Raw genomic sequence first — 10000 nt, forward strand, 5'->3', positions numbered from 1 at the left:
CGCTGGATTCAGAGTCCAGAGTGCTGACCATTACACCATGGAACCAGGGCAGAGGGCCAACACACAGTCATCAAACGCTCTCTGTATATGCACATGCCAACGCTATGTGCCTTTGTCTTCTTGCGCACAATGGGACACAGGGGACACTAAGAAACAAGAGTGAAACAGACGGCAGCATAGAAAGCAGGCCGCACTGGCCGCACACGCAGTTGGGCAGTCAACTGCTTGCTCCGAGCAGCATGTTGACAAAGCAGCAGTCAGATGCCTGACACGCCGTCGTGCTGTCAGTGGGCCTGCATTTAGACTGTCCCCAACTTTGGCTGTACTAGTCTTTGTGGGGCTTGAGATGGTCGTGGAGTAAGGCAGATGCTAATGTCATGCACCAGACAACAGGGCCAGGCAAAGGGAAAAGCACACACTGTCAGAAGTGGGATTCGAACCCACGCCTCCAGGGGAGACTGCGACCTGAACGCAGCGCCTTAGACCGCTCGGCCATCCTGACTAGATGAGCGGTCCTCGTTGGCCGGGCCCACCAGGCCTGCCTTGGCACGGCAAAACAGTCCTGAGCAAGCTTTTGAGGAAATCAAGTGCCAAACAGCTCCCGCTCCAAAGCAGATGGGGAGCTGATTGAAGCGCTCCGTTGCTGTTCCAAGACTTGGCTCTTGGAGTCAACCTCAATCCTGAGAAGGAAGCGGATCTAGCAAGGCTGTGAGTTCAAGTGAGGACAAACACTCACAACGGACTTACTGAACGGCAGACTGGTCCCATGGTGTAACGGTTAGCACTCTGGACTTTGAATCCAGTGATCCGAGTTCAAATCTCGGTGGGACCTTTGAGCAGAAGAGACCACGCTGGGTCTTGCTAGCCGTGTGTCAAAGCCACCCCAAGCCCACCCCGAGTGACAGTGGCAATCTCATGGCCTCTTTGTCATACACTGAATAAGGACTTGTAAACTGCTGTGGAGAACTTCTTCAAACTTGGTTGAGAGTGGCTTATGCTGTTGCTGCAGTTTGATCACTGTTCCAGGGCTGCCACCCCTCAATACTGACCACAGGCCAATGAGCACTGCATTCTCCACTGGAAGCCACAACACAGTCAGGCGCAGAGTTTCTGCACACCAACAAAATGCAGAGGTTTTGCGTGTGGGGCCAACATGAGGCACTCTGAACAGTGGCACACACTGCTCTGGTGATTCATGTCATGTCATGCACTCCATCACTGGTGACTCTGGGCAGGAGGAAGATTTCAACCCAACAGTGGCAGACTTGAACCACCAGGCATTGGCTGTGACTCTGCATAATCTGGGTAAACCCCAGAACATGGGGCCGTGTCTGTGCAGCGTGCACTAAAGGCAGCATCCTCGTTAGTATAGTGGACAGTATCTCCGCCTGTCACGCGGAAGACCGGGGTTCGATTCCCCGACGGGGAGACTTATGCTACCTACCAGCAGCTTATTCTTTGCCTACAGATACAGGGGCTTCATGCGTCCCGGACTGCTTCCTGGCCAGTGCCTTTTGCCTCTTTTCCCTCCTTTGCTTCCCTTGCTCTCAACTCATATCTAGTTTGCTGCATATGAGTAAAGGCCTGACCTAATCAAATGCCCATTGCATGTACATAAAAAACAAACAGACATAAAACAACAGCAGTAAATGTGTGCATAATAAGTGCATTTACAAAAAAAAAGGAGAGATAAAAAAAGGAAAGAAAGAAGAAGCAACAGCTGCAAAAAAGAGAGGGTGGAAAAAGCTCTGCACTGTGAAAAAAAGGCAAAGAAGCTCGCACAAGGTTCTGCATGGAGCCCGATGAGCGCCACGACTGAGCTTTTGCCGAGAGGCAAAGTAAGTGCCAGTGTTTCCGCCCGGTTTCGAACCGGGGACCTTTCGCGTGTGAGGCGAACGTGATAACCACTACACTACGGAAACTGACCACGAAAGCTATGCGGGGCATGCCCCGCCTAAGCGACCTCTCTACAGAACCGTCTGGGGGAGCTGTCCACAGAACCGTCTGCAGACCTGTCTACAAAACTGTCTGCAGACCTGTCTACGGAACCGTACGCAGACCTGTCTACCAAACTAGCGACATACCAGTTGCTGGAGAAAATATCAATGAGGCAGTGGGTAGTCGGGGGTCCGTAGGATTAGCCCTGGGACCTTACACCTGTCAAGCGCAAGACTCGGGATCAATTCACCAATGGGGGGACTTGTGCTTCCCACCGGCAGCTAATTCTTTGCCCACAGATACAGAGGCTTTAAGCTTCCTGGCCAGTGCCAGGGTCCAATGACTTCACTGAGTTTTTGCTGAGAGGCAAAGGAAGAGAAAGTGTTTCCGCCCGGTTTCGAACCGGGGACCTTTCGCGTGTTAGGCGAACGTGATAACCACTACACTACGGAAACGGACAACGTGCCGTGCCTTAACAACCCGTCTGCAGAGCTGTGTCCTGAACTTCCGACACGCCAGTTGCTGGAAAAATACCAATGAAGTAGTGGGTTTTCTAGCTGCCCATGACTATCTGCAGAGAATGACAACACTAGCTGGCAGCTACAATGGCGGCATCCTTCCGCACAGGCAAGATTGTGGTTGAAGTGCACTCCAGACCCTTTCAGTGCAAATAGAAGTCAAAGGACAGGGTGTCTTGAGGAAGAGCCCATGACTTCCTGAGCGCATGTCTTCACCTGCCTTTGGAAAAGCCCCGAGACCGCACACCTCAAAAGCAGGTCCCACCGAGATTTGAACTCGGATCGCTGGATTCAGAGTCCAGAGTGCTGACCATTACACCATGGAACCAGGGCAGAGGGCCAACACACAGTCATCAAACGCTCTCTGTATATGCACATGCCAACGCTATGTGCCTTTGTCTTCTTGCGCACAATGGGACACAGGGGACACTAAGAAACAAGAGTGAAACAGACGGCAGCATAGAAAGCAGGCCGCACTGGCCGCACACGCAGTTGGGCAGTCAACTGCTTGCTCCGAGCAGCATGTTGACAAAGCAGCAGTCAGATGCCTGACACGCCGTCGTGCTGTCAGTGGGCCTGCATTTAGACTGTCCCCAACTTTGGCTGTACTAGTCTTTGTGGGGCTTGAGATGGTCGTGGAGTAAGGCAGATGCTAATGTCATGCACCAGACAACAGGGCCAGGCAAAGGGAAAAGCACACACTGTCAGAAGTGGGATTCGAACCCACGCCTCCAGGGGAGACTGCGACCTGAACGCAGCGCCTTAGACCGCTCGGCCATCCTGACTAGATGAGCGGTCCTCGTTGGCCGGGCCCACCAGGCCTGCCTTGGCACGGCAAAACAGTCCTGAGCAAGCTTTTGAGGAAATCAAGTGCCAAACAGCTCCCGCTCCAAAGCAGATGGGGAGCTGATTGAAGCGCTCCGTTGCTGTTCCAAGACTTGGCTCTTGGAGTCAACCTCAATCCTGAGAAGGAAGCGGATCTAGCAAGGCTGTGAGTTCAAGTGAGGACAAACACTCACAACGGACTTACTGAACGGCAGACTGGTCCCATGGTGTAACGGTTAGCACTCTGGACTTTGAATCCAGTGATCCGAGTTCAAATCTCGGTGGGACCTTTGAGCAGAAGAGACCACGCTGGGTCTTGCTAGCCGTGTGTCAAAGCCACCCCAAGCCCACCCCGAGTGACAGTGGCAATCTCATGGCCTCTTTGTCATACACTGAATAAGGACTTGTAAACTGCTGTGGAGAACTTCTTCAAACTTGGTTGAGAGTGGCTTATGCTGTTGCTGCAGTTTGATCACTGTTCCAGGGCTGCCACCCCTCAATACTGACCACAGGCCAATGAGCACTGCATTCTCCACTGGAAGCCACAACACAGTCAGGCGCAGAGTTTCTGCACACCAACAAAATGCAGAGGTTTTGCGTGTGGGGCCAACATGAGGCACTCTGAACAGTGGCACACACTGCTCTGGTGATTCATGTCATGTCATGCACTCCATCACTGGTGACTCTGGGCAGGAGGAAGATTTCAACCCAACAGTGGCAGACTTGAACCACCAGGCATTGGCTGTGACTCTGCATAATCTGGGTAAACCCCAGAACATGGGGCCGTGTCTGTGCAGCGTGCACTAAAGGCAGCATCCTCGTTAGTATAGTGGACAGTATCTCCGCCTGTCACGCGGAAGACCGGGGTTCGATTCCCCGACGGGGAGACTTATGCTACCTACCAGCAGCTTATTCTTTGCCTACAGATACAGGGGCTTCATGCGTCCCGGACTGCTTCCTGGCCAGTGCCTTTTGCCTCTTTTCCCTCCTTTGCTTCCCTTGCTCTCAACTCATATCTAGTTTGCTGCATATGAGTAAAGGCCTGACCTAATCAAATGCCCATTGCATGTACATAAAAAACAAACAGACATAAAACAACAGCAGTAAATGTGTGCATAATAAGTGCATTTACAAAAAAAAAGGAGAGATAAAAAAAGGAAAGAAAGAAGAAGCAACAGCTGCAAAAAAGAGAGGGTGGAAAAAGCTCTGCACTGTGAAAAAAAGGCAAAGAAGCTCGCACAAGGTTCTGCATGGAGCCCGATGAGCGCCACGACTGAGCTTTTGCCGAGAGGCAAAGTAAGTGCCAGTGTTTCCGCCCGGTTTCGAACCGGGGACCTTTCGCGTGTGAGGCGAACGTGATAACCACTACACTACGGAAACTGACCACGAAAGCTATGCGGGGCATGCCCCGCCTAAGCGACCTCTCTACAGAACCGTCTGGGGGAGCTGTCCACAGAACCGTCTGCAGACCTGTCTACAAAACTGTCTGCAGACCTGTCTACGGAACCGTACGCAGACCTGTCTACCAAACTAGCGACATACCAGTTGCTGGAGAAAATATCAATGAGGCAGTGGGTAGTCGGGGGTCCGTAGGATTAGCCCTGGGACCTTACACCTGTCAAGCGCAAGACTCGGGATCAATTCACCAATGGGGGGACTTGTGCTTCCCACCGGCAGCTAATTCTTTGCCCACAGATACAGAGGCTTTAAGCTTCCTGGCCAGTGCCAGGGTCCAATGACTTCACTGAGTTTTTGCTGAGAGGCAAAGGAAGAGAAAGTGTTTCCGCCCGGTTTCGAACCGGGGACCTTTCGCGTGTTAGGCGAACGTGATAACCACTACACTACGGAAACGGACAACGTGCCGTGCCTTAACAACCCGTCTGCAGAGCTGTGTCCTGAACTTCCGACACGCCAGTTGCTGGAAAAATACCAATGAAGTAGTGGGTTTTCTAGCTGCCCATGACTATCTGCAGAGAATGACAACACTAGCTGGCAGCTACAATGGCGGCATCCTTCCGCACAGGCAAGATTGTGGTTGAAGTGCACTCCAGACCCTTTCAGTGCAAATAGAAGTCAAAGGACAGGGTGTCTTGAGGAAGAGCCCATGACTTCCTGAGCGCATGTCTTCACCTGCCTTTGGAAAAGCCCCGAGACCGCACACCTCAAAAGCAGGTCCCACCGAGATTTGAACTCGGATCGCTGGATTCAGAGTCCAGAGTGCTGACCATTACACCATGGAACCAGGGCAGAGGGCCAACACACAGTCATCAAACGCTCTCTGTATATGCACATGCCAACGCTATGTGCCTTTGTCTTCTTGCGCACAATGGGACACAGGGGACACTAAGAAACAAGAGTGAAACAGACGGCAGCATAGAAAGCAGGCCGCACTGGCCGCACACGCAGTTGGGCAGTCAACTGCTTGCTCCGAGCAGCATGTTGACAAAGCAGCAGTCAGATGCCTGACACGCCGTCGTGCTGTCAGTGGGCCTGCATTTAGACTGTCCCCAACTTTGGCTGTACTAGTCTTTGTGGGGCTTGAGATGGTCGTGGAGTAAGGCAGATGCTAATGTCATGCACCAGACAACAGGGCCAGGCAAAGGGAAAAGCACACACTGTCAGAAGTGGGATTCGAACCCACGCCTCCAGGGGAGACTGCGACCTGAACGCAGCGCCTTAGACCGCTCGGCCATCCTGACTAGATGAGCGGTCCTCGTTGGCCGGGCCCACCAGGCCTGCCTTGGCACGGCAAAACAGTCCTGAGCAAGCTTTTGAGGAAATCAAGTGCCAAACAGCTCCCGCTCCAAAGCAGATGGGGAGCTGATTGAAGCGCTCCGTTGCTGTTCCAAGACTTGGCTCTTGGAGTCAACCTCAATCCTGAGAAGGAAGCGGATCTAGCAAGGCTGTGAGTTCAAGTGAGGACAAACACTCACAACGGACTTACTGAACGGCAGACTGGTCCCATGGTGTAACGGTTAGCACTCTGGACTTTGAATCCAGTGATCCGAGTTCAAATCTCGGTGGGACCTTTGAGCAGAAGAGACCACGCTGGGTCTTGCTAGCCGTGTGTCAAAGCCACCCCAAGCCCACCCCGAGTGACAGTGGCAATCTCATGGCCTCTTTGTCATACACTGAATAAGGACTTGTAAACTGCTGTGGAGAACTTCTTCAAACTTGGTTGAGAGTGGCTTATGCTGTTGCTGCAGTTTGATCACTGTTCCAGGGCTGCCACCCCTCAATACTGACCACAGGCCAATGAGCACTGCATTCTCCACTGGAAGCCACAACACAGTCAGGCGCAGAGTTTCTGCACACCAACAAAATGCAGAGGTTTTGCGTGTGGGGCCAACATGAGGCACTCTGAACAGTGGCACACACTGCTCTGGTGATTCATGTCATGTCATGCACTCCATCACTGGTGACTCTGGGCAGGAGGAAGATTTCAACCCAACAGTGGCAGACTTGAACCACCAGGCATTGGCTGTGACTCTGCATAATCTGGGTAAACCCCAGAACATGGGGCCGTGTCTGTGCAGCGTGCACTAAAGGCAGCATCCTCGTTAGTATAGTGGACAGTATCTCCGCCTGTCACGCGGAAGACCGGGGTTCGATTCCCCGACGGGGAGACTTATGCTACCTACCAGCAGCTTATTCTTTGCCTACAGATACAGGGGCTTCATGCGTCCCGGACTGCTTCCTGGCCAGTGCCTTTTGCCTCTTTTCCCTCCTTTGCTTCCCTTGCTCTCAACTCATATCTAGTTTGCTGCATATGAGTAAAGGCCTGACCTAATCAAATGCCCATTGCATGTACATAAAAAACAAACAGACATAAAACAACAGCAGTAAATGTGTGCATAATAAGTGCATTTACAAAAAAAAAGGAGAGATAAAAAAAGGAAAGAAAGAAGAAGCAACAGCTGCAAAAAAGAGAGGGTGGAAAAAGCTCTGCACTGTGAAAAAAAGGCAAAGAAGCTCGCACAAGGTTCTGCATGGAGCCCGATGAGCGCCACGACTGAGCTTTTGCCGAGAGGCAAAGTAAGTGCCAGTGTTTCCGCCTGGTTTCGAACCGGGGACCTTTCGCGTGTGAGGCGAACGTGATAACCACTACACTACGGAAACTGACCACGAAAGCTATGCGGGGCATGCCCCGCCTAAGCGACCTCTCTACAGAACCGTCTGGGGGAGCTGTCCACAGAACCGTCTGCAGACCTGTCTACAAAACTGTCTGCAGACCTGTCTACGGAACCGTACGCAGACCTGTCTACCAAACTAGCGACATACCAGTTGCTGGAGAAAATATCAATGAGGCAGTGGGTAGTCGGGGGTCCGTAGGATTAGCCCTGGGACCTTACACCTGTCAAGCGCAAGACTCGGGATCAATTCACCAATGGGGGGACTTGTGCTTCCCACCGGCAGCTAATTCTTTGCCCACAGATACAGAGGCTTTAAGCTTCCTGGCCAGTGCCAGGGTCCAATGACTTCACTGAGTTTTTGCTGAGAGGCAAAGGAAGAGAAAGTGTTTCCGCCCGGTTTCGAACCGGGGACCTTTCGCGTGTGAGGCGAACGTGATAACCACTACACTACGGAAACTGACCACGAAAGCTATGCGGGGCATGCCCCGCCTAAGCGACCTCTCTACAGAACCGTCTGGGGGAGCTGTCCACAGAACCGTCTGCAGACCTGTCTACAAAACTGTCTGCAGACCTGTCTACGGAACCGTACGCAGACCTGTCTACCAAACTAGCGACATACCAGTTGCTGGAGAAAATATCAATGAGGCAGTGGGTAGTCGGGGGTCCGTAGGATTAGCCCTGGGACCTTACACCTGTCAAGCGCAAGACTCGGGATCAATTCACCAATGGGGGGACTTGTGCTTCCCACCGGCAGCTAATTCTTTGCCCACAGATACAGAGGCTTTAAGCTTCCTGGCCAGTGCCAGGGTCCAATGACTTCACTGAGTTTTTGCTGAGAGGCAAAGGAAGAGAAAGTGTTTCCGCCCGGTTTCGAACCGGGGACCTTTCGCGTGTTAGGCGAACGTGATAACCACTACACTACGGAAACGGACAACGTGCCGTGCCTTAACAACCCGTCTGCAGAGCTGTGTCCTGAACTTCCGACACGCCAGTTGCTGGAAAAATACCAATGAAGTAGTGGGTTTTCTAGCTGCCCATGACTATCTGCAGAGAATGACAACACTAGCTGGCAGCTACAATGGCGGCATCCTTCCGCACAGGCAAGATTGTGGTTGAAGTGCACTCCAGACCCTTTCAGTGCAAATAGAAGTCAAAGGACAGGGTGTCTTGAGGAAGAGCCCATGACTTCCTGAGCGCATGTCTTCACCTGCCTTTGGAAAAGCCCCGAGACCGCACACCTCAAAAGCAGGTCCCACCGAGATTTGAACTCGGATCGCTGGATTCAGAGTCCAGAGTGCTGACCATTACACCATGGAACCAGGGCAGAGGGCCAACACACAGTCATCAAACGCTCTCTGTATATGCACATGCCAACGCTATGTGCCTTTGTCTTCTTGCGCACAATGGGACACAGGGGACACTAAGAAACAAGAGTGAAACAGACGGCAGCATAGAAAGCAGGCCGCACTGGCCGCACACGCAGTTGGGCAGTCAACTGCTTGCTCCGAGCAGCATGTTGACAAAGCAGCAGTCAGATGCCTGACACGCCGTCGTGCTGTCAGTGGGCCTGCATTTAGACTGTCCCCAACTTTGGCTGTACTAGTCTTTGTGGGGCTTGAGATGGTCGTGGAGTAAGGCAGATGCTAATGTCATGCACCAGACAACAGGGCCAGGCAAAGGGAAAAGCACACACTGTCAGAAGTGGGATTCGAACCCACGCCTCCAGGGGAGACTGCGACCTGAACGCAGCGCCTTAGACCGCTCGGCCATCCTGACTAGATGAGCGGTCCTCGTTGGCCGGGCCCACCAGGCCTGCCTTGGCACGGCAAAACAGTCCTGAGCAAGCTTTTGAGGAAATCAAGTGCCAAACAGCTCCCGCTCCAAAGCAGATGGGGAGCTGATTGAAGCGCTCCGTTGCTGTTCCAAGACTTGGCTCTTGGAGTCAACCTCAATCCTGAGAAGGAAGCGGATCTAGCAAGGCTGTGAGTTCAAGTGAGGACAAACACTCACAACGGACTTACTGAACGGCAGACTGGTCCCATGGTGTAACGGTTAGCACTCTGGACTTTGAATCCAGTGATCCGAGTTCAAATCTCGGTGGGACCTTTGAGCAGAAGAGACCACGCTGGGTCTTGCTAGCCGTGTGTCAAAGCCACCCCAAGCCCACCCCGAGTGACAGTGGCAATCTCATGGCCTCTTTGTCATACACTGAATAAGGACTTGTAAACTGCTGTGGAGAACTTCTTCAAACTTGGTTGAGAGTGGCTTATGCTGTTGCTGCAGTTTGATCACTGTTCCAGGGCTGCCACCCCTCAATACTGACCACAGGCCAATGAGCACTGCATTCTCCACTGGAAGCCACAACACAGTCAGGCGCAGAGTTTCTGCACACCAACAAAATGCAGAGGTTTTGCGTGTGGGGCCAACATGAGGCACTCTGAACAGTGGCACACACTGCTCTGGTGATTCATGTCATGTCATGCACTCCATCACTGGTGACTCTGGGCAGGAGGAAGATTTCAACCCAACAGTGGCAGACTTGAACCACCAGGCATTGGCTGTGACTCTGCATAATCTGGGTAAACC

At 52.5% G+C, this 10000-nt stretch overlaps 22 non-coding genes across 22 annotated transcripts in view; 7 read left to right on the plus strand and 15 right to left on the minus strand.

The window, feature by feature from the left end:
• The window catches only part of trnaq-cug (transfer RNA glutamine (anticodon CUG)), a 72-nt gene extending 27 nt beyond the window's left edge, over positions 1-45 (minus strand). The window contains exon 1 of the tRNA in view: positions 1-45. This exon is cut by the window's left edge and continues 27 nt beyond it. This is a non-coding gene — a tRNA (tRNA-Gln).
• A 374-nt stretch (positions 46-419) lies between these two features.
• Positions 420-502, minus strand: trnal-cag (transfer RNA leucine (anticodon CAG)). Its single transcript has one exon. It is a non-coding gene; the product is annotated as a tRNA-Leu (tRNA).
• Positions 503-760: 258 nt separating this feature from the next.
• trnaq-uug (transfer RNA glutamine (anticodon UUG)) lies at positions 761-832 on the plus strand. The gene has a single exon. It is a non-coding gene; the product is annotated as a tRNA-Gln (tRNA).
• A 525-nt stretch (positions 833-1357) lies between these two features.
• On the plus strand, positions 1358-1429 carry trnad-guc (transfer RNA aspartic acid (anticodon GUC)). Its single transcript has one exon. It is a non-coding gene; the product is annotated as a tRNA-Asp (tRNA).
• A 420-nt stretch (positions 1430-1849) lies between these two features.
• trnav-cac (transfer RNA valine (anticodon CAC)) lies at positions 1850-1922 on the minus strand. The gene has a single exon. It is a non-coding gene; the product is annotated as a tRNA-Val (tRNA).
• Positions 1923-2320: 398 nt separating this feature from the next.
• On the minus strand, positions 2321-2393 carry trnav-aac (transfer RNA valine (anticodon AAC)). Its single transcript has one exon. It is a non-coding gene; the product is annotated as a tRNA-Val (tRNA).
• A 319-nt stretch (positions 2394-2712) lies between these two features.
• On the minus strand, positions 2713-2784 carry trnaq-cug (transfer RNA glutamine (anticodon CUG)). Its single transcript has one exon. It is a non-coding gene; the product is annotated as a tRNA-Gln (tRNA).
• A 374-nt stretch (positions 2785-3158) lies between these two features.
• On the minus strand, positions 3159-3241 carry trnal-cag (transfer RNA leucine (anticodon CAG)). The gene has a single exon. It is a non-coding gene; the product is annotated as a tRNA-Leu (tRNA).
• A 258-nt stretch (positions 3242-3499) lies between these two features.
• trnaq-uug (transfer RNA glutamine (anticodon UUG)) lies at positions 3500-3571 on the plus strand. The gene has a single exon. It is a non-coding gene; the product is annotated as a tRNA-Gln (tRNA).
• Positions 3572-4096: 525 nt separating this feature from the next.
• Positions 4097-4168, plus strand: trnad-guc (transfer RNA aspartic acid (anticodon GUC)). The gene has a single exon. It is a non-coding gene; the product is annotated as a tRNA-Asp (tRNA).
• A 420-nt stretch (positions 4169-4588) lies between these two features.
• Positions 4589-4661, minus strand: trnav-cac (transfer RNA valine (anticodon CAC)). Its single transcript has one exon. It is a non-coding gene; the product is annotated as a tRNA-Val (tRNA).
• Positions 4662-5059: 398 nt separating this feature from the next.
• On the minus strand, positions 5060-5132 carry trnav-aac (transfer RNA valine (anticodon AAC)). Its single transcript has one exon. It is a non-coding gene; the product is annotated as a tRNA-Val (tRNA).
• Positions 5133-5451: 319 nt separating this feature from the next.
• On the minus strand, positions 5452-5523 carry trnaq-cug (transfer RNA glutamine (anticodon CUG)). The gene has a single exon. It is a non-coding gene; the product is annotated as a tRNA-Gln (tRNA).
• Positions 5524-5897: 374 nt separating this feature from the next.
• On the minus strand, positions 5898-5980 carry trnal-cag (transfer RNA leucine (anticodon CAG)). The gene has a single exon. It is a non-coding gene; the product is annotated as a tRNA-Leu (tRNA).
• Positions 5981-6238: 258 nt separating this feature from the next.
• Positions 6239-6310, plus strand: trnaq-uug (transfer RNA glutamine (anticodon UUG)). Its single transcript has one exon. It is a non-coding gene; the product is annotated as a tRNA-Gln (tRNA).
• Positions 6311-6835: 525 nt separating this feature from the next.
• Positions 6836-6907, plus strand: trnad-guc (transfer RNA aspartic acid (anticodon GUC)). The gene has a single exon. It is a non-coding gene; the product is annotated as a tRNA-Asp (tRNA).
• Positions 6908-7327: 420 nt separating this feature from the next.
• trnav-cac (transfer RNA valine (anticodon CAC)) lies at positions 7328-7400 on the minus strand. The gene has a single exon. It is a non-coding gene; the product is annotated as a tRNA-Val (tRNA).
• A 398-nt stretch (positions 7401-7798) lies between these two features.
• Positions 7799-7871, minus strand: trnav-cac (transfer RNA valine (anticodon CAC)). Its single transcript has one exon. It is a non-coding gene; the product is annotated as a tRNA-Val (tRNA).
• Positions 7872-8269: 398 nt separating this feature from the next.
• On the minus strand, positions 8270-8342 carry trnav-aac (transfer RNA valine (anticodon AAC)). The gene has a single exon. It is a non-coding gene; the product is annotated as a tRNA-Val (tRNA).
• A 319-nt stretch (positions 8343-8661) lies between these two features.
• On the minus strand, positions 8662-8733 carry trnaq-cug (transfer RNA glutamine (anticodon CUG)). Its single transcript has one exon. It is a non-coding gene; the product is annotated as a tRNA-Gln (tRNA).
• A 374-nt stretch (positions 8734-9107) lies between these two features.
• Positions 9108-9190, minus strand: trnal-cag (transfer RNA leucine (anticodon CAG)). Its single transcript has one exon. It is a non-coding gene; the product is annotated as a tRNA-Leu (tRNA).
• Positions 9191-9448: 258 nt separating this feature from the next.
• Positions 9449-9520, plus strand: trnaq-uug (transfer RNA glutamine (anticodon UUG)). The gene has a single exon. It is a non-coding gene; the product is annotated as a tRNA-Gln (tRNA).
• The last annotated feature ends 480 nt before the right edge of the window (positions 9521-10000 follow it).

The sequence above is a fragment of the Halichoeres trimaculatus genome, unplaced genomic scaffold (genome assembly GCF_033239565.1).
Source record: "Halichoeres trimaculatus isolate MK-OKI-2021-1 unplaced genomic scaffold, fHalTri1.1 fHalTri1_scaffold_95, whole genome shotgun sequence".
In the NCBI taxonomy this organism is placed as follows: Eukaryota; Metazoa; Chordata; class Actinopteri; order Labriformes; family Labridae; genus Halichoeres; species Halichoeres trimaculatus.